Below are 20,937 nucleotides of genomic sequence, written 5' to 3' on the forward strand. Positions count from 1 at the left end.
CAAAGTATCATAACAATCGGTGTAGCGGTTACGAAGAAATTAACAAATTACGATTCTTTTACTTTGGAGCAACCGGTATGTGTAAGTAGCTCCTGAGGTAATAAATAGTATGAAACCTTCTTCGACCGTTTTGATTATTTTTTTTATTTAGGACATTAATAAGATACCCAGACACGCCAGCATCAACGACGTCATCCGAAGGGCCTTTGTCAGCGTCAAAGTCCCGGCCATACTCGAGCCCGTCGGTTTGGCTAGGGACGATGGCAAGAGGCCCGACGGTATGACGTTGGTGCCTTGGAAGATGGGAAGCCTCTAGTCTGGGATGCCACATGTGTTGACACCCTCGCGCCGTCCCACCTCCCGGGCACCAGCAGAGATGCTGGTCATGCCGCGTCCATGGCAGAAGACCTCAAACGCCGCAAATATGCCACCCTTGGCAGTAGTTATATTTTTGAGGCGTTTGGGGTCGAAACGCTGGGGCCGTGGGGGCCAAGCGCGCGCCGTATATACAGGGCCTTAGCGGAGCGCCTTATAGATGCCGCAGGGGACCAGAGGGCTGGCCTGTATTTTGCTCAACGCGTTAGTATTGCCATACAACGTGGCAATGCGGCCAGCCTTCTGGGCACACTGCCCATCGGCAGTGACTTGGGGGACGTTTTTTATTTATAGGCGTTTTATTTTAAGTTTATTTAGTTTAGAGATAGTTTTTAAGCTAATTTAATGTTTTAATAATAATAATCATCACATTTAGAGTGTATTATTATTTTTAAGCTAATTTAATATTTTAATAATAATAATCATCACATTTAGAGCCTATATTTTTCATATTATATTAATATAATTAAAAATAGGTATTCATGAATAAGATTCTGACTTTTGACAAATGTCATCATTGCCGCACATTTTCAAACAAATTGTCAAAAGCACTGCCAAATACAGTTATGTTTCTTTTTGTTGTCGATTATTGGAAATAACTTTTGTTTGAAAAATATTTTTTTTATCTTTTGTTCTAATTAAAAAAATATTACCGTTAGAGCATTTCTGAGACCCTGGGATTTTAGGGTTTGTCCAATGGCTAAGGTCACCCTGTATAGGTACTAACCCCCTTATTCATAAACGTGCTACAAATCTCAATTAGCTAATAATCGTTTCTCCTTATCTGTCATTTTGACTTATGTATTTGTAAGAAAGGGATAAAATATAATTAAATCAGGCCCGTAAAGTTTTAATAACGGGGCAAAATTATACTTAACCTTTCTTTTGGCTTTGTCACAGTCCGGCAAAAAAACACCAGTAACTGTTATAATATATGCAACTTAAATGTGCAACAAAAATGAAATGAATAAGATAAATTAGTTTAGAACTCCGTTTAAAGAAAATAAAGTAGTAATAGTAGGTACCTAAATAGTTGTGACTGACTAATTTGAAAAAAAGACTGATTTCCCTGTACCGTTTACTTCACCCGCACATATTAGCTGTGCACTCTTAACTGAAATAACTGACCATGGTTGAACCTTAGGTCGTCGCAATAAGAACTAAAAACTGTCGGTTAACATTGTGGACGATGGTATATGTAGCCTATGTCTAAGAGAAATATATGTAGTAAGACAAGAGTGCTCACTCCATACATCAGTTTTGGTACCAAAAAGACTATTATTTTCATAGTTGACATCTAGCATCGAGTAGTGGAATTATCAGCACTCTGTCAAGTGACAATAGATGTAGCACCGACCGGAAAGTCTTATGTTGTTGAGCATTAGACTTTCCGGTCGGTGTTACATCTATTGTCACTTCACAGTACTACTACTGCTACGTAGCAGTGCTGATAATTCCGCTACTCGATGCTAGATGTCAACTATGAAAATAATAGTCTTTTTGGTACCAAAACTGATATATGGAGTGAGCACTCTTGTCTTACTATATTTCTCTATGACATAGGCTACATATACCTACCATCGTATGTATGGAGTGATCAATCGTGTCGCTTAACTTCGAATTCGGGTAAATCCATTCGACCCTCTCAGCAAATATCTACCCTATTACCTTTTCTTAATACCAAAATCGCATAATTTGACAGATGGATTTACCCGAGTTTGAAGTTAAGCGACTCAATCTATGTATTTTTTTTCTCTATGCCTATGTGAAGTTTTACGGTCACTCTCGCCGCTTCGTTTTTGCAGTGTTAAGAAGCAAATGGGCCAATGAGCCTACTTATCGCTCCTTACTCGGAAGAGCTGATGGCTGCGTTTGGATTGGTCGAGTAACTGGCTTGCAGGAGAAATAAGAGCGTTTTTGTAAAGACACAAACAAGGCCTAAGAAGTATGCAAATTAGGTAAAATCGAAGATCTTATCGAGTTTCTGATCTTTGAAAAACACATTAAAAAACCACACTACACTTACTTAAAGAAAATTAAGACTCACAGATATCTATAGGTACTTATCAAAGTGAAAATAAGACACAAGATTGAATGTTTAATTACATTACTCGTTTACAGCCGACAACGTAGTAGTATAACTATAGCGGAACAATAATATTACCTAAATATTTTTCAGTGCATGAATGTAGAAGTGTATAGTATGTTCCTTTTATTTATTATTCATTCTAAGATAACTATATTCGGTATCCGATTTGTACCCTGGTAATTTCAGCGTCGAGCTCTAACTTATAAGTCTGTGTAAGCGTATAACGCATTGTACTTAATTGCAATCATTACACAAGTACGATTAAGCGGCAACCATTGCCATAAACCTATATTTTCCACTACCGTTGATCCGTTGCGAGTAACTCGCCCATACAACGAGGCATGTGAATATTGCCTAATAGGCGTACGCGTCAACACGTCAAGCAGCATTAACATGTGTTCGTTTCTCCGGTAGAAAGTCGCGTGCACGGTGACTGTCAATGCAGTTTTTAGTGAAAATTGTCTATGTACGTGGTCTATGGTCTTCCTATAGGTTGGCCCGGTTAGCGGCGGAATATTGATGGTGTGTAACGAGTATGTAATGGTTTTGTCATTTACTCATAAATACATATTAAATTGAAGGGGTATTTATATATTGCATGATAGTATGGAACTATGGACATACCTTAACTGCTTAATATTTTGATAAAATTCGCTGTTTCTTCATGCTTTTCTCTGCTGTATTTGTTTAAGAGAGCAGGTAAACTTATATTTAGTACGTTGCTTCTGGAAAAAAATATATGGAAAACTTGGCATAATTAATAGAAGACTTTTTTCAATTGGGATATGTACGTTACGGACCGAAGTTATTTTTCATCAACCCTCCCCAACCCTCCCCCCTCTGCGTCACCCCCCCACACCCGCGCAAAGGGCCCGAAACGCGGTTTTTCTAAATTTTTAAGAAAACCGTTCAAGATATAGAAAAAGTGAGTAGGAACGAAGTGATCCTTAGTAAATTTGCTATTTATCTCTTATACACACTATAGTGCTATCACTTATAGATTTTGTGAAATCTGTCACCATGTATGCAATTTTTTTAGAATTTACGTTTTTTTTTCTTTTGTAAGATATCTTTTCTCAAAATATACTTACGATATCGCCAAATTTTGTTTAATTTAAATAAAAAGTTAATATGTTCTTTAAAATGGTGTATTATTTATTATTAAACTCCTTCATTTGACGATGCTATGCCATTTTGAACATACATCGTTTTCAAACATTTTTAAGCTCACCGAAGATCGTTACTATTGACCACTTGACTGTGAAACAGATCGCACGGTCGCGTTTTTATAGCTTGCCTCACATAGAAGGTAGCCTATAGAAGTGGTGTGCGCGTGCCTCCGTGAGGGACAAAATATACGCAATGCGACAATATTAAAAACACATTTTAACATTCCTGACAATATACCAAAAACAATAATCTACGTATTTCGGTCGGGTTATTGAAATGAAATGAAATGAAATGAATTTTTTTATTTGTTGCCCACCATAACCCATACTAAATTTATGGTGGGGAACAAACAAAAAGTGAGACTGTGACAAGGACAAGCAATAGTACCGCTTTCTTGCTACTCCTACTGAAAGTTCTATAAGTGTATCTCGTTCGGTCATTTGGCCCCTCCCCCGTTTCCTCTCTATTATTGTACCTCTATGTTGCCACACCATGCCTGTCACGCTCTAACAAGTATGTAAGTGCGAAAGGGACGCGCATAGTGATAGGCGATAAAAATGGAACCGTGCTGCGCCCGCTGACCGAATTTTATACAACACAAACGAGGGTGAACCCATGATTTTTGACCACCACCGGCATTTTGCCACAGCTCATGGGAGCCTGGGGTGCGCTGGCAACTAATCCCATGATTTGACGTAGACACTACTTTTTAAGAAAGCGACTGCCATCTGACCTTCCAACCCAGAGGGAAACTAGGCCTTACTGGGATTAGTCCGGTTTCCTCACGATGATTTCCTTCACCGAAAAGCGACAACTAACGCGAGGAAGAAGATTTGTGTGGTGATCAAAAATCGTGGGTTCACCCTCGGTTGTGCTGTAGGTACCTATAAATTTCGGTCAGGATCCGTTTCATATACAGACAAGTGGTTAATAACGATATTAGCTGACATTAAAAATATTTGAAGGCGATGTATTTTATTAATGACATAGGATCTTCAAATGAATTAGTTTAATAATAAATAACACATGCATACATAATCACGCCTATTTCCCGCAGGAGTAGGCAGATACCACGGTTTTCCACTTGCTACGATCCTGACATACCTCTTTCGCTTCCTTCGTTTTCATTAAATTCCTCATATACGCTCGCCGGTTTAGGGTGCTCTTGACCTGGCCTTTATTCAGGATTTCCCCGATCTGATCAGAGAAAATCCGCCGAGGTCGACCCCTTCCAACTCCCACTTCCACTTCTCCCTTATATACTCTCTAATTAGCCTTCTTTCACTCATTCTTTCCACATGTCCAAATCATCTCAAAATACCTTTCTCAATTTTAGTCACTACATCAACATTCAGTCCACACTTTTCCCTTATCACACTGTTCCTAATTCTATCTTGCAATCTCACACCACACACATACTTCTCGGCGCTCTCATTTCCACTGCATTCACTTGGCTCTGATGCCTCTTCTGCCATACCCAACTTTCGCTACCATACATAAGTGTAGGCACCAACACCCCTCTATGAACAGCCAACCGTGCTTTTTGCGACACCTTCTGGCTGCTCATAAAAGCGTTAAGTGCCCCATTCATACGTTTTCCAGCATTCACTCTCCTTTCAATGTCTTTATCATGCTTACCGTCCCTTGTGAACAAGGTTCCCTGATACACAAACTCTTTCAATAAATAATACCCATTTTAAATAACATATTAACTATTTACTTAAATAAAAAAACCGGTCAAGTGCGAGTCGAACTCGCGTTCCAAGGGTTCCGTACATAAGTCCGACTTACGCTTGACTGCACATTTCTAATAGGTTTTCCTATTATCTATAGGTAAAATACTATTTTGTGTATTTTTTCAAAATTTTAGGCCCAGTAATTTCAGAGATAAAGGGGGGGGGGGGAATGGTCGGACAGACAGACAGACGCACGAGTGATCTTATAAGGGTTCCGGTTTTTCCTTTTGAGGTACGGAACCCTAAAAGCGTGAAAGATATCGTAAGTGTTATTTGAGAAAAGTCATTAGAAGAAAAAAAACACTGAAAATGCTAAAAATAGCATCTTCCGTGACGTATTGCGCAAAAACTATAAGTGATAGCAATATAGTGTGTATAAGAGATAAATAGAAAATTTAATAAGGATCACTTCGTTCCTACACCCTTTTTCTGTATCTTGAACGGATTTCTTCAAAATTGAGAAAAACTAGGTTTTGGACCCTTTGCGGGGGTGTGGGGGGGTGACGCAGAGGGGGGAGGGGAGGGGAGGGTTGATGAAAAATAACCTCGGTCGACAACGTACATATCCCAATTAAAAAAAGTCTTCTATTAATTATGCCGTAATTTTAGCTAATTTCACTGAACTAATTGGTGAAAATTACAGAAGGCGTCAAACCATATGAAAATATACTATAGACCAATTTTCATTTATATACATCATCGTCAGTGTAAATGAAAAATGAAATGCGACCCTTTTCGACGTAGGTACACGCCAATCGCTGTTAAGTCCCTTTTTAGACGGGCACCTATCTTTTTAATGGTAGGTATAATCATTTTACATCATGCATGAAATAAAGCACCAGAAGATTAATAGAGAAACGTAGATAGCAGTTATTTTTAGACACAATATCTATTTAAAAACCTGTATAAAACCATAAAGAGTGAGTTATTTGATTGTGAATGACGTCGCATGCTAAGTGTGTCATATTAAATTCCATTGTAGCAAAATCGTTTTGACAGTTCAAAAAAAGATACTGATTTGACTAGTAGTCAAATACCCTATTAAGTAGTTAAAAATGAACTACTTTGGGCTTTCTTAATACTAGCCAAAGGCACAATACTCATTTACTCCTCATGGTCAAGGGGCGGGTATTGGTAACAGATTAATAGCTAACGAGCCTACCTGTCTTGCCTGTGCATTATGCGACCATACCCAAGCTCCGTATATGGACACGACAGCATTATTAATAGTACGTAATTAGTTAAGTATGTCCTGAGGAGGTTGACCCGTGATTATAATGTCCTGTCACTGTTTAAACTGTTCTGTGTGACCACTGAAGTTGTAGTGTTAGTTTCAAGTTTAATTCATAGATTGCGTAGTTTATTCGCAAATTTTGCATAGGTTCTTGCGATATTTTCATTTACTTACATCATCATTATTTATTACTGCTGTCGAAAGACATTCACTGTTGGATTAGCCTAAGGACCTCCGTAATATTGCGCTGACTTTTCACCCATAAATTCGGACATGTAACTTTTGCTTTAAAAATTACACGATTCGACTATACCTTTCGGCTATAAGTCTAATGCCAGATTTAAAAAAAACTTTCATTGGCAATAAGAAATTGCATATCTAATCATAATGATTAATATTTACATACATACATAATTATTTTCTGCTTTAATTGCGACGGTGGATGGTAAACGGCTCTACAAAGTACAAGTGTATTCAAGTTATTATATGAACAAATCCGGCTTATGTTTTCCAAGTCGGAGCGTAATTTAAATAATGCAATGCGATACTTATACATTATAAGTAGATATGTATATACAGTGATTGTTTGTGCCTTTATGCATTTCTCCAGTGGGCGCGCCCACTTGGCCGAGATCTGTTTATCGCTCGAAGTATTGTCATGCGTGTTTAATATGTAGATACCTATATATGATAAATTAGTCAGGTGTACGAGGTTTGATTGCATCATGTATGTATAGGCATGCAAAGGTGCGTACGGTATATCGTGTGCAGTTGAATTGGGGAAGTACAGACGACCGCGTTCAGAAGAACACAGCTGCTTATTTTCTGGATAAATGTGGGTCAATCAGCTCTGTATGACGATTAGTTGCCATAGTAACGTCGCCTTTATTACTTTTACCTATATTTCAATTTTTTGCAATATAAATAGTTCCTGCATTTAATAGGTATCTTGATAAGAACAGAGAAGCATTAATAACAAACATGTTTGTAAGAAAACAATCTACTTTTTGTCTCTTGCGTTACGGACAAGATGACAACCACAAATAATTCACCCAGGAACATAATAATATTATTATGTTGTCTCATATTTTTTACTTACCATAATCTCATGATTAATTTGTTGAAATGTTGCATAAACCTAAAAGTCCCAAATCTTTAAATGTTTTGGACACGATACTTCTTCTTCTTCTTCCTCGCGTGCTCATCGGAGCCTGGGGTCCGCGTGGCAACTAAATAATCCCAAAAATTGGTGTAGACATTAGTTTTTACGAAAGCGACTGCCATTCTGACCTGCTGAAAAGCGACTGGTAAATATCAAATGATATTTCGTAAACTTCGAAAAACTTATTGGTACGAGCCGGGGTTTGGACCCGCGACCTCCAGATTGAAAGTCGCACGCTCTTACCGCTAGGCCACCAGCGCCTCTCTTTTCGACGCGATCCATCGGGGTGATTCCCGTAGCGTCAATAGCTATCGCCTCTATCTATAGTCTATACTCTATACTATAAACCTGAATATTTATGTTCTCATTTCTTATTTTCTTTACCAGAATACCACGTCCATATACTTTATTAAAACTTTTAGATTACAATAGATTAAACATACAAATCATAAACTAAAATAAACCTAAGAATTAGTAAAACTAACTTAACAAATAAAATATTGCCCCCCACTCTGATTGTCTCCCGGATCAAATGTGCCAAAAATACTGGCGGCATTACCCCGCTGAATGGCCAGTGATATTTGTTGGACAAGGACAGAACCAGAATACCACGTCCAATTAACCAATTAACTTGGTCAGTTTCCGACGAACCATTTATCCATATTTACCATCGAAGCAATAAGCACCCAATTAAGATGAAAAATGACACTTTAATTCACCGAATGCACAACTTACGGTGCATAACCGGGGTTGCATAACGAAGTGCATAAATCGTCCTCGATTACGTGTGACTAAATTATGTCCTGGGTGTGTCGAGCTATGGCGTAATACGTAATTTAACTCGAAGGATCATATATCTTGAAATATATCGGGTGTTTATAAAAATGTAAGTAAAAAAAAAACTACATTTGACCATTTCGTCGCCATCATTATAATATTGCCTCTTAAGGGGCCCACTGATTAACAGTCCGCCGGACGGTATCGGCCTGTCAGTTAGAACAAAATTTTTGACAGTTGCGAACAACTGACAGGCCGATACCGTCCGGCGGACTGTTAATCAGTGGGCCCCTTTATCGCCCACAGTTCAGTTCAGAATAGGCCGTTTGTCCCGGTCCTGCTCATCCAGAAGTGACCAATCAAGGAAGCATGTTTGCACATCTAGTTATTAAAACTCTTTATTTCGGTATTGTTTCTATTTTTTTTTTCATATTGCTAAAAGCAGATGTAAATCAAATAAAATAAAAAAATATTTTACTACGCGTCCCTCTCCAGTCTACCTAAAGTCACGTAAGATGCATCGTAAGCACACAAGGAAAAAGCAGATCTACCACTTTAGATTTGAGCGTAGCGGAGAGAGGGGCGATCAGTTTGAAAATGGTTTATCTCACTACCTATTTTTGAGTGTACCCATACTATACTTCTCTTAAAATGTTTGATCATATGCTTATCTCATTATTTTACTGTGATCATAAAATCGCGGGTGGGTCATTTCATTTCGCCCGACAGGACTTAAAGCGACCGTGTGGGCAAAATTCAACATTTATTACCGTAACCTACGCGTTTCGCGCCTTTGCTGGTGCTTGTTATTACTCTCTTTGAAATAATAACTTCATTTTACAATATCAGCTTTATAAGCAATAAATGTAATTTATTCCATTATTGCTCTAAATCACATACATAACACAGTTAAGTCGACCACACGCAAATATCAAACAAAGTTGTAAATAAATTTATATAAACATTTATCTGTGGATACCCACCGAATATTTCTAGTCAGTTTTCAAAAGAAGTCACCTAAATATATGTGTCATCTCCGTCATCTCAATATAATTATATGTCAGTTAAACCATTTCAGACATGGTCTAATAAAACATGGTCTTCTCTTCCGGTGACACGGGCCTACGTCACATAACATTGCCACTTTATTTCAACATAACATGTTACATGGGTACATTCAGAGATGGGCAAAATGTAATCGACTAACGATTAACGATTAAGACTAAAAGAATTAATTGCGACTGACGATTGAAAACGACGACTGATCAATCGTAGTTGTATAGAGTGCAACTAATTTAGTTGCAACTAAATTAGTTGCCGATTGATTACGGACAACTAATTTTTGTAATCGACTAATTAGTTAGACTATTTTTTCCGCGACTAATGTTAGAAGCAAATTAAATGGAAAACCTCGGTATGGCTATGTTGACAGCCAGTAGATTAGGACATCTTAACGCATGTATAAAAATGAAATAGTACATGTGTTACTTGCTATATTTTGACCATTTTTATGAAGTGTAAAATGTCTCTTATCTAAGGGTAAATAAAAATTGGGTACTTTATACATTGACACTTAAAACACAATTTTATAAATAAAACTTTGTATTTTGTTGTTAATCAATGTCAATCGTAAAAATAATACTTAAAATTGCCCATAATATTACATTGTCATTCAAGCATTTCAAATTAAATGTGTATACATAATTTTAGCTCAAACGGTTGAAGGTATCCGCTTCGAAAAAAGCTGCAAGATTCTACCCAAACCAACACAGGTACAACATACGAGTACCTCCAATGTACATACATACCAACTTTTAGTTACATATTGCAAGTTAAATAAAAAATGCAAAAACCAGCGATGACATAGTTTTAATAGATTTAACCGTGAAATTTAGTCGATTGAAACTAAAACTAATTTAGTTGTTAGTTGTACATTCTCACAACTAATTTAATCGCAACTAAATTAATTGCGATTAAAAAATGACGATTGATATTTTTAATCGATTGATTAGTTAACTAAAAAATTAATCGATTAATGCCCATCTCTGGGTACATTATACCTATGGTTAATAAGTTAAAATATTTCTTTATAATTTTATAATTTTCATTTATATGTATTTTATCTTAAATTTTACAATAACACGTCATTTTTAATTATTCGTTAGCAATATCTTCCGATTCACAAAATAAATTTCAGACGTTCGGGTAATTCTGTTTACACTAATGGCAACACAGGATAGCGCTCTCACATTTGACAATTCGGATCTAGATTACTTCATGCCCTGACCGTCATCCTTGTCGAACGCGTGTTAATTGTTATTTCCTTCTCGCTTAGTGTCAGCAGTCGCAGTGTTTTCCAAACTTTTCACGTCGTAAGCTTGGTAATTAATGTGTAACTGTGAATTAGTTTTTCAAACGTTTGTCTTGTATAGATAAATAAAGTTTAATTTAATACATTAGATTTGTTTTATTTTACTATGTTTCTACTTGAATAACTTAAAATTAATGCCGTTAGAATAATTTTCACCGTTGGTTAAAATTCTCCCACCATTTTAAAGTTTGAGAACCCGTAAACAGCATGATGACGTAGGCCCGTGTCAGTTAGGTCATACGCGAATCTCGGAAGAGAGTACCAGGCGGAGTATATTATTATACCATGATTTCAGATACCTTACCTACTTAAATAGTCTTTAAGTATGATGACTCACGATAGTTTAAATATAACCATTACAGAGTGTTCGAATTCGAAATCGACGTGCAATAAGTTAAGTCTATTGTGTATGCGCTTACTTATTTATAACCTATAATTTTATTGGTCATTAAGCATATTTCCTATCGTGTGAAATTACACGCTTTGTCTAAGCAATTTTATGCTAAATTTAACATAAAGCAGCCGCACTGTTACCATTATGGGCAGAATAATGTCTTTATTTATCCATTTATTTTATTTGAAAACTTACGATGAGATACACCCGTTCCTAATTTGTACTATATACTTATATCCGATTATCTAAATAATAGTAGATTGTACAAAAAGGGCATAAAGTGACCCATTTTTACCCGAGGCAGTTTTTTGAAAGGCGAGAAACATAATTAAACGGTTACCTATACAATCAGGTAGGCAAGTGTAAAAATATGGGTGCACACATAATACTCAAAAATATACCCCATAGCTCTTATGTCAGCGAATTAAAAACTATGGGACATATTTTTAAGTTATATGAACCTATATTTTTACACTTGACTATACATAAAATGAATTCGATAGTATCCGGCCCGCGGGAGCCAGGCTCCAGGTGTTCACAGCCCTAACAGCAGCACACCCCACAACCCGCGCCAAAATTCTGAGGCGCAATATGGCCCTCAGGTAAAAAAGTTTGGAGACCCCTGGTATAATCGAATCAAAAATGAGCCTGGTATGCCCAGTCTCCTTAAAAAGTGCTCATTAGAAATAGTGTGTCTGTCTATATGATCCATGTAGGGTTGCCAGATGGTCGGGATTGGGCGGGATTCTCCCTATTTTTAGCAGGTGTTCCCGATTCCCGACAAAGTGTAAACTGTCCCGAAAACCAGCTTCACGTTATAAAACAATAATTTCAAGTTCATTTTGAGTCACAATTATTATGCAAACTGTTCGCCATCAAATAAAGCACTACGTTTGCTAAGATATATTTTTATGTTGAACAGAATTAATGAATGTATATTAGAGTCAATCAAATCAGACCCATGATAAAAATAGAATATTTTGTAATCGATAAATGCTCAAGAACGTGCCTTCGTATTTAACTACTTTCCAAGAATACATTTTAAATATGAAATATACCTAGTTTTTGGTAATTTTTTTTGTAATTTTTCTTTTTAGGTAGATGCAACAGATATTCGGTATTCAGCCGAATAGTAGGCAACATTCGGCCGAATACCGAATATTGGGCAAAGTGTCCGAATAGGCCGAATACTGAATAGTTGCCGAATCATGGCATCGTGGCAATCGTGGCATCTCTAATTTTTTTTCCCCGACTTAAGTCCCAAAATCCCGAAAAATTGATATTGTTTCCCGATAATAGCGCCTTTCGATCTGGCAACCCTAGATCCATGCCATGGTCTAATAAAACATGGTCTTCCATTCCCAGAGTGACACGCGATTACGTCACAATAACATTGCCACTTTATTTCAACATAACATGTTACATGGGTACATTATACCTATGGTTAATAAGTTAAAATATTTCTTTATAATTTTATAATTTTCATTTATATGTATTTTAGCTTAAATTTTACAATAACACGTCATTTTTAATTACTCGTTAGCAATATCTTCCGATTCACGAAAGAAATTTCAGACTTTCGGGTAATTCTGTTTATACTACTGGTACCACAGGATAGCGCTGTGGACATTTGACAATTCGGATCTAGATAACTTCATGCCCTGACCGTCATCCTTGTCGAACGCGTGTTAATTGTTATTTCCTTCTCGCTCAGTGTCAGCAGTCGCAGTGTTTTCCAAACTTTTCACGTCGTAAGCTTGGTAATTAATGTGTAACTGTGAATTAGTTTTTTAAACGTTTGTCTTGTATAGATAAATAAAGTTTAATTTAATACATTAGATTTGTTTTATTTTACTATGTTTCTACATGAATAACTTAAAATTAATGCCATTAAAATAATTTTCACCGTTGGTTAAAATTCTCCCACATTTCAAAGTTTGAGAACCTGTAAACAGCATGATGACGTAGGCGCGTGTCAGTTAGGTCATACGCGAATCTCGGAATGGAGTACCAGGCGGAGTATATTATTATACCATGATCCATGCTTTAGGGCCTATTGTTTTTCAACTTGGGCGTGTTTATTCCATTATATCTGCTCTTTTAAAGACGAAGGGCGCTTAAGTTTTTTAAATGTCTAGTTCTCACGAAAACAGATGAACCATGACGGTCAGTTTCTAGTTCAGTAACTCCTAGTCTAACTAGAGAGCCTTGCACCTGCCAGGTACTAGGTAAGTAATTATGTTTTTATACCAATTAAATGCTTACCTCGGAGTTTCCTCATAATGCGGACTCCGACTGACCTTACAGAAGGTAACATTACTATAATAATGTGTTATTATAAAAGAAGCAGCTTTTGTAGTGTTTATGTAAAGGCGTGAATGGTGTTATTTTTTAATTGCTCCGGCTTAGGATGTGTAAATGTGACCTTTATGTAGGCGCCACATCTTTGGCACTCTCTTATGCCTGAATTCAGTAACTCAATGGATCCTAATTAGGGATTGCAAACCGGATTGATTTTCAATCCGGCCGGATCCGGCCGGATTTTGGCCGCAATCCGGCCGGATCCGGCCGGACCGGATCCGGTTAGGTATAAGGATATTAAAGTTTATTAAATGTCATATTTTTCAAGTTTTATGCGTTATATGTGAAACAAAGGTTACAAATGTATTCATAAAACAAATATTTGAAGTTAATAAGAAATAACTATTTAACAATAAAATAAAACTAAGTATTAAAAAGTGGCAGAATGTCAGTCTCAATTTAAAAATAAAATATGAAATCTAAGTCATTTGTTAATTTTATTATATTTAATTATTCACATTCTGCTCAAATTTACGTTTACAATATAATTATAAATTTGATTAGATTTCAAAGCCTGTTAATGGGATAATTATGGGATGGGAATTGGAACTCCTTGAAAGGACAAGTTTTCGTAACTGTTCTTTGATGAAATTATTTGTTACGCTGACATCCATTCTACATAGTAACAAGATATTTTACTTTTAACCAAAATTATATGAAATGCGCTCCAATATTATCTTGCTTTAATTTATATCCGTGAAAATAGTTTTATAGCCTGAATCACAAATAAATAAACAATTCATGAATAAATATTTGGGGACAATCTTATACAGAACGACCTACTCGTAGCCCCAAACCAAGCAAAGCTTGTACTATGGGTACTATAGTACCTACTACTAGGCGACAATATATATACGTACCTATAGTATATTGATAAATACATGCTTATATACATAGAAAACACCCATGACTCAGGAACAAATATCTGTGTTCATCACACAAATAAATGCCCTTACCGGGATTCTAACCCAGGACCATCGGCTTCATAGGTAGGGTCACTGAATGGTCACTACCCACTAGTGCAGACCGGTCGATACAAATGTCTTCCATGACATCTCCATCCTTTCATTTTTACTTCTAAGTATTTAAGTAATCGTCGTATCGTGCCGATTCGTGCCACCAACATGAAAGAAGAGGAAATCCTCTTCTGTTCTCAATCATCGACATATTAAATATCTTCTTATTTTACTAAATCTTGACTTTTTCATTCGTTCTTTATTCTGTTTAATTTCTTTCTTCCATCCGACGCCTTTATCTCACCTAAAACGCACAGTGGATGCTGTGTGCTGTCATTTTTTCTATTTTCCCGGATCCGGTCCGGATCCGGTGATTTTAACCGGATCCGGTAGCTCCTAAAAAGTGCCGGATCCGGCCGGATTACCGGATCCGCCGGACCGGATTGCAATCCCTAATCCTAATATGTCCTATAAATTATATTATCTCGATATGAAATAGGGTTTCCTAATATACTTGGCCGGTGATCCCTACTCGAGGAAAAATGTTCTATTAATTTATCTGTTTTTGACTGCGGTTATAAATATCTGCCTGCAATCTGCATATATTTTTTAAGAATCATCTGGTTGCAGCACAGAATAAATAATAGTACCTACTAGGTACAGAAGACTCACTCTCTAACAAAACGCGTCTGTTACGATCAGGCCCCTGTTTCACCAACGTGACAGGTGCGACGAATTGTAAAATCACTGTTGCTGACGTCACAGGCATCCATGGGCTACGGTTACCGCTTACCATCGGGCGGGCCGTATTCCTGTTTGCCACCATCATTGTATTATTAAAAAAAACTTTATTATATCGGATAAAAACAGATATTTCTCCTGCGAGGTTTCTGACAATTGTCACAAGAAACACTACAATTGTCACGAAATTCCGACATATAACTCATTACCTGTCAAGAATTACCTACAATTCTTCTAAATCTTTGACAATTGTCAGAAACCTCGCAAGAGAAATATCTGTTTTTATCCGATATAATAAAGTTTTTTTAAATAATACAATGATGGTGGCAAACAGGAGTACGGCCCGCCCGATGGTAAGTGGTAATCGTAGCCCATGGATGCCTGTGACGTCAGCAACAGTGATTTTACAATTCGTCGCACCTGTCACCGATGTGAAATTGGGGCCAGGGCAGATATGGCCGCTAGATAGCGACAGGGCCACACGCGGCTTATGGCTAGCCACCAAAATTGGTGTGGAACGGATGTACCTGTTGCAAAGCAACGAAATCGCGGAGTGAGCCACGCCTGGTTGCATGTTATGTAAAAAATCTACAACACGCAAAAATATTTAATTATACTACGTACCTATGGCCTTAGTGTGACTTGCCTGCAGTTGGCGATAAACAAAGCTATCCAAACACCGTTCTAACCTTTCTTGGTACAGTTTCGTGGCGTGGGTTGAGAGGTCCAACGATAAGTACAACGCCCTACTTTCAATGTCATAATAAACTTATCTATACAGTAGTATATTTAGTCTACTTGCCCTGGAGCTTAGTTACTTATACTATAGATTTACTCGTATTTTACTGTAGAAATGTATGTGACTGATGGAGTACTTTTTATTGCAGGCCTCAATAATAGATACAGTTTCAGAAAAAAAAACGATTGATAATAAAAATAAAGGACGACAACAGGGAATGTAGTAGGAAATATGTTTGTACAGTCATCTGCAATAATATATTAGGGTCAGAAACAAAACTGTGTTCGCGTCTTTCCTGTAGACATACACAAGAGTTAAGGACTATTAAGGTTAATTTTCTTATTTAACCCTTATCCACTTGAAAAGGTCCTCCTTTTATTTAGAGAACTATGATAAAATCATTACTTACATGCCCACAAGCTGTTAACTATTGCCCACAGGAGAGAAAACTAGTGTGTTCGAGCGAACTGTACACACAACGAAGGCCGCAAAAATATCTCACACGATCTTATTTGTAGAGCCATAAGAGCATGTCACATATTTTTGCAGCCTTCGAAGAGTAGCATATTATTTCAGGTGACTGCACCTAACCTACATGATGGCGGTAACTTAAAAATACGTGCTAATATCCAAACCTTTTAATAAGCCTTCAAAACCCCCATATTGGGGATGTTTATTATATAAACTAACCCAGTACTGCACATAAAAAAATAAAATTTCGAAAATTTTGTTGTTCTAAATGTGAACTTTAATAGCTGTCAATAGAGTTGAATATTATATCCGCCATAAATGGCTTCGTGTGCGGTAAGGGGTTAAATAAAATACCTGTATAATTTTAGTATAAGTACCTATGTAAGTACAATTAACCTAGTTTATAAGTAGCAGATTAACAAATGTGGACTGTATTTGTCTGAATAAAGAAATTATTTATTATTATTATTAAAACCTTCAAAATAGCTGCTAAGTAATTAAAAATAGAGTTGATTAAGGCTTATGACTTTTTAACCTGTATATCAGTGGTTCGAATCCTGACTATGATATTTGAAAGTTATCTGCGTAATGTAAGTCATGTTCGTGTGTTTTCATTTGATATTTAACAATAGGTAAAAGGTATCTATAGTCTATAATCCGATTTGGGCCAGCGTAGGCTGATGAATGTATTAAATGATAGTTACATTTTAAGAAATTACTGCATAGATCATAATATTATGATAAAGTTATCTTTAATTCTTTTTTACTCTTGTAACCACCACTTGTTTCAATATCATGTGATGGCATCTCAGAAATGATTATAAAAAACCGGGCAAGTGCGAGTCGGACTCGCGCACGAAGGGTTCCGTACCATAATGCAAAAAAAACGAAAAAAAAAGCAAAAAAAAAACGGTCACCCATCCAAGTACTGACCACTCCCGACGTTGCTTAACTTTGGTCAAAAATCACGTTTGTTGTATGGGAGCCCCATTTAAATCTTTAATTTATTCTGTTTTTAGTATTTGTTGTTATAGCGGCAACTGAAATACATCATCTGTGAAAATTTCAACTGTCTAGCTATCACGGTTCGTGAGATACAGCCTGGTGACAGACGGACGGACGGACGGACGGACGGACGGACGGACGGACGGACGGACGGACGGACGGGCGGACGGACGGACAGCGAAGTCTTAGTAATAGGGTCCCGTTTTACCTTTTGGGTACGGAACCCTAAAAAGAACATGAAAAACGCGAAGTTATTTATTTTTGGCGGATCTGTACTTACCTACTTGTACCACTGTACTTACCTACTTGTACCACGATAGTCACCTCCCCACACTAACCTTTCCACCTGTTTTTGCCTCCTACCTAGCTACCGGAAGGCACACAATAAGATCAGACCCTAGCTCATGGGAACCCGGTGTCAATGACCCAGAGTGCATCAGCGTCTGCGCACGGCGCGGTAATAGTGCACCTTTCATTAAAACGACTTAACCGCCGTACAACTCTAAGGCGCTTGTGACCTTTCTAATCTAAGAGGTTATTAGTAATAGTACCACACTAGTTTAGAAAGACCTATGTGTACTTGAGTTCTATATAATTTATGATCTTTAGGAGTAGAGTAGTATGCCGTGATTCAGCGAGGCAGGATTGTACACTTTAATTGCTGAGGAAGGAAGCCATTTACATATTTTAATAACAGTTCTGTCGCATGAATTGAAAAGGCTTGTTAATTGAATTAGACGTGGTTGTGACAGATGTCAACTTAAGTATTGATGCTAAGCTTATAGGGATCGACCGTGCGCATTGGAGGGTCTGCCATCTTGTGGCCTGAATCGGAAATATATGTGCACATGTACAATGCCAAAGCAAGTGCTACCATCTACCGTTCTCATCGGTACGTTTCCTTGTGCATAGTAGGTTCTGCCATCTTATGGGCTACATCGGAAGCATAAACGACACATTTACGCCTCGCGCCAAAAATCTTACGGCTCCTATGCTGCCCCCTATAGTTCATGCGCGGGGCCTATAGACTCCGTCTAAGCTAATTTTGCACCGTCTTGAACATAACAAAGTGGGAAGTGTTATTATAATCGTCATATTTTCACAGAAATTTATTATTGTCATTGCAAATGCCATGCATAGTTTGGTACGACTATACTTAAGTTACTTTCCTTCAATAATGCCTGTCTTTATTTAGTTTTGTTAAATTATGTAAATGGGGTCAGCAAGGTCTCAGCAGGGTCTCCGCTAACAGTCGGCCGGCAGTAGACGCTCGGGGAGGCCTCGTAGTCCTCGTACTACATGGAGGCGATCAGTTGATGGAGGCTGGCTCAACTGGACTCGGCTGGAAAGAGCTGGAGCCAGCCGCTCTAGATCGCTACAAACGAGGATTCTTCTGCGAGCCCCTAATGAGGGATAACAGGAATGCATCATCATCATCATCATCAAATTGTCTTAATTACGTACCTATTTAAAACAAATGATAGGTATTCTCTGCCAATTCTTTCAATAACATATCTTCGAAATAATATAAAACGTTTGAAAAACTATATTTTCCAGTTCTTAAATATAAGTATGTACCCTTATTACAAAGGGCACTTTCCTCTGAATCACATGTTTATAGTTTCGGATGTAAGGAATAACTACCTACGCTAATAGGTATCCGAAACTAATAAAATAAAACGCTTAACCTTATCGGGGTATTCGATTCACGTTATCAAACTCGTATCTTGCTCTAATATATCATTGTGAAATAAACTTTATTGCGATTGAAGTAAAGTCATAATTCTAATTATATACCTATGTATTATGCGTATTATGTGATTCGTTTGATTTACGCGTGAACATAGCAGGAAATTATTAATAAGGAAATACTTACGGTGCTTCCTTTAAAACTCGTTCTCGTTTATGATTGTCTTAGTGAGGTGAGACGAAGGGCAGTTAATTAGGACTATTAGGAGTGAGGGAGATCTGGAAAATAGGGTATTTTACTACTAGTCAAATCAGTTACTTTTTTAGATCTGTCAAAACGATTTGCTAATATGGAATTTATATGAAACATTACATCGTGACGTCACGGTCAACTCACCTACTTTTTATATTTCTATCCGATTTATTAAATAGAACTCGTGCTTAAAAATAACTTCTACCTGTGTTTTTCTAATAATTATCTGGTGCTTTATTTCATGCATGGTGTAAAATAATTTATTTTAAATACATTATAATACCCTATTGTAGATAGGTAATAGTAGCAGTGAGCAAAAAGGCAAATGTTTTGTGCTGACTCTTAGCTGGGCAATAAAAAAATATCTGGCCCGATTTCATTTGAACATTTTGAACGCACGGAAAAGGTTATTATTGTAATATGTAGTTTTGGGTGCCGATTTTATTTTATTATTTACTTTATTTATTTTATTTTATTATTTACCGATTTTCATACCTTTAACACCATTTGCAGCTGATTCCCGAATTTCAGGCTGTACCGCTATCACTGTATAGAGATAATTTGTCACTAGTTTCGAAGCTTTTTCGGTAAAAAAAAATTAATCCGGTTAATGTCATTAGGTACTTAATTTGTATTTTTTTAAATCATTAGACTCATACAATTTAATTTTCTTTGGGTACTCAAGTAGCGGTTATCTTTAATGCAATAATGGTACCTACTTAACATAAACTAATAAGTTGCAAAAGATAAGTAGTTAGCATCTTCAAATTAGAGCATTTTTGACATAATTTGGAAATAGATATTTGTTAGGGGGCAAAGTTGTTGTTTAACCGCTCGTGCTAATATTGATACCCGAGCAAGCGAAAGATTCCAAAATTGAACCACGAGCGTAGCGAGTGGTTCGAAAATGGAATCTTGAGCGTTGCGAGGGTTTCTAAGCACGAGGGTTAAACAAAATTTGCCCCCGAGTGAAACACAACATTTTTCACCACACCAACCCGAAGCAAATATTAAATGTAAAATATCAAACAAAATCAAACCAAATCAAATCTAAATGAATGTTTTTAAATATTTATCATCCAAAATCATCATTTAAAAGTCAATTCTACCAGCGAACATTAGAAAACAACTCAAAATTTGCATTTGATTACTTTGCCTCACATGTGAATAAAATGCAACTTTGCTATTAGTTTTTGAAGTGCAAAGTAAGCCTTTCCGAGCTGGTGTGGTGAAAAATCTATTAAAATAGTTATTGAAAATTTGCTAGTAGGTAAAGACTGTATACAGGACACTAAAAAATTAAATTTATTATTATTAAATATCTGGGAGACCGAGCTTTGCTCGGAAAATGTATAAAAACTCAAAAATGCGCGTTTTCCCAGAGATAAGACCTAGCTAGATCGATTTTTCGCCC

At 36.9% G+C, this 20,937-nt stretch overlaps 1 protein-coding gene across 1 annotated transcript in view; it reads left to right on the forward strand.

The window, feature by feature from the left end:
- LOC134795369 (uncharacterized) overlaps positions 1-20,937 on the forward strand; it is a 233,494-nt gene that overhangs the window by 119,147 nt on the left and 93,410 nt on the right. The gene's annotated exons all lie outside the window — the stretch shown is intronic.

This window comes from Cydia splendana, chromosome 12 (assembly GCF_910591565.1).
Source record: "Cydia splendana chromosome 12, ilCydSple1.2, whole genome shotgun sequence".
Classification (NCBI taxonomy): Eukaryota; Metazoa; Arthropoda; class Insecta; order Lepidoptera; family Tortricidae; genus Cydia; species Cydia splendana.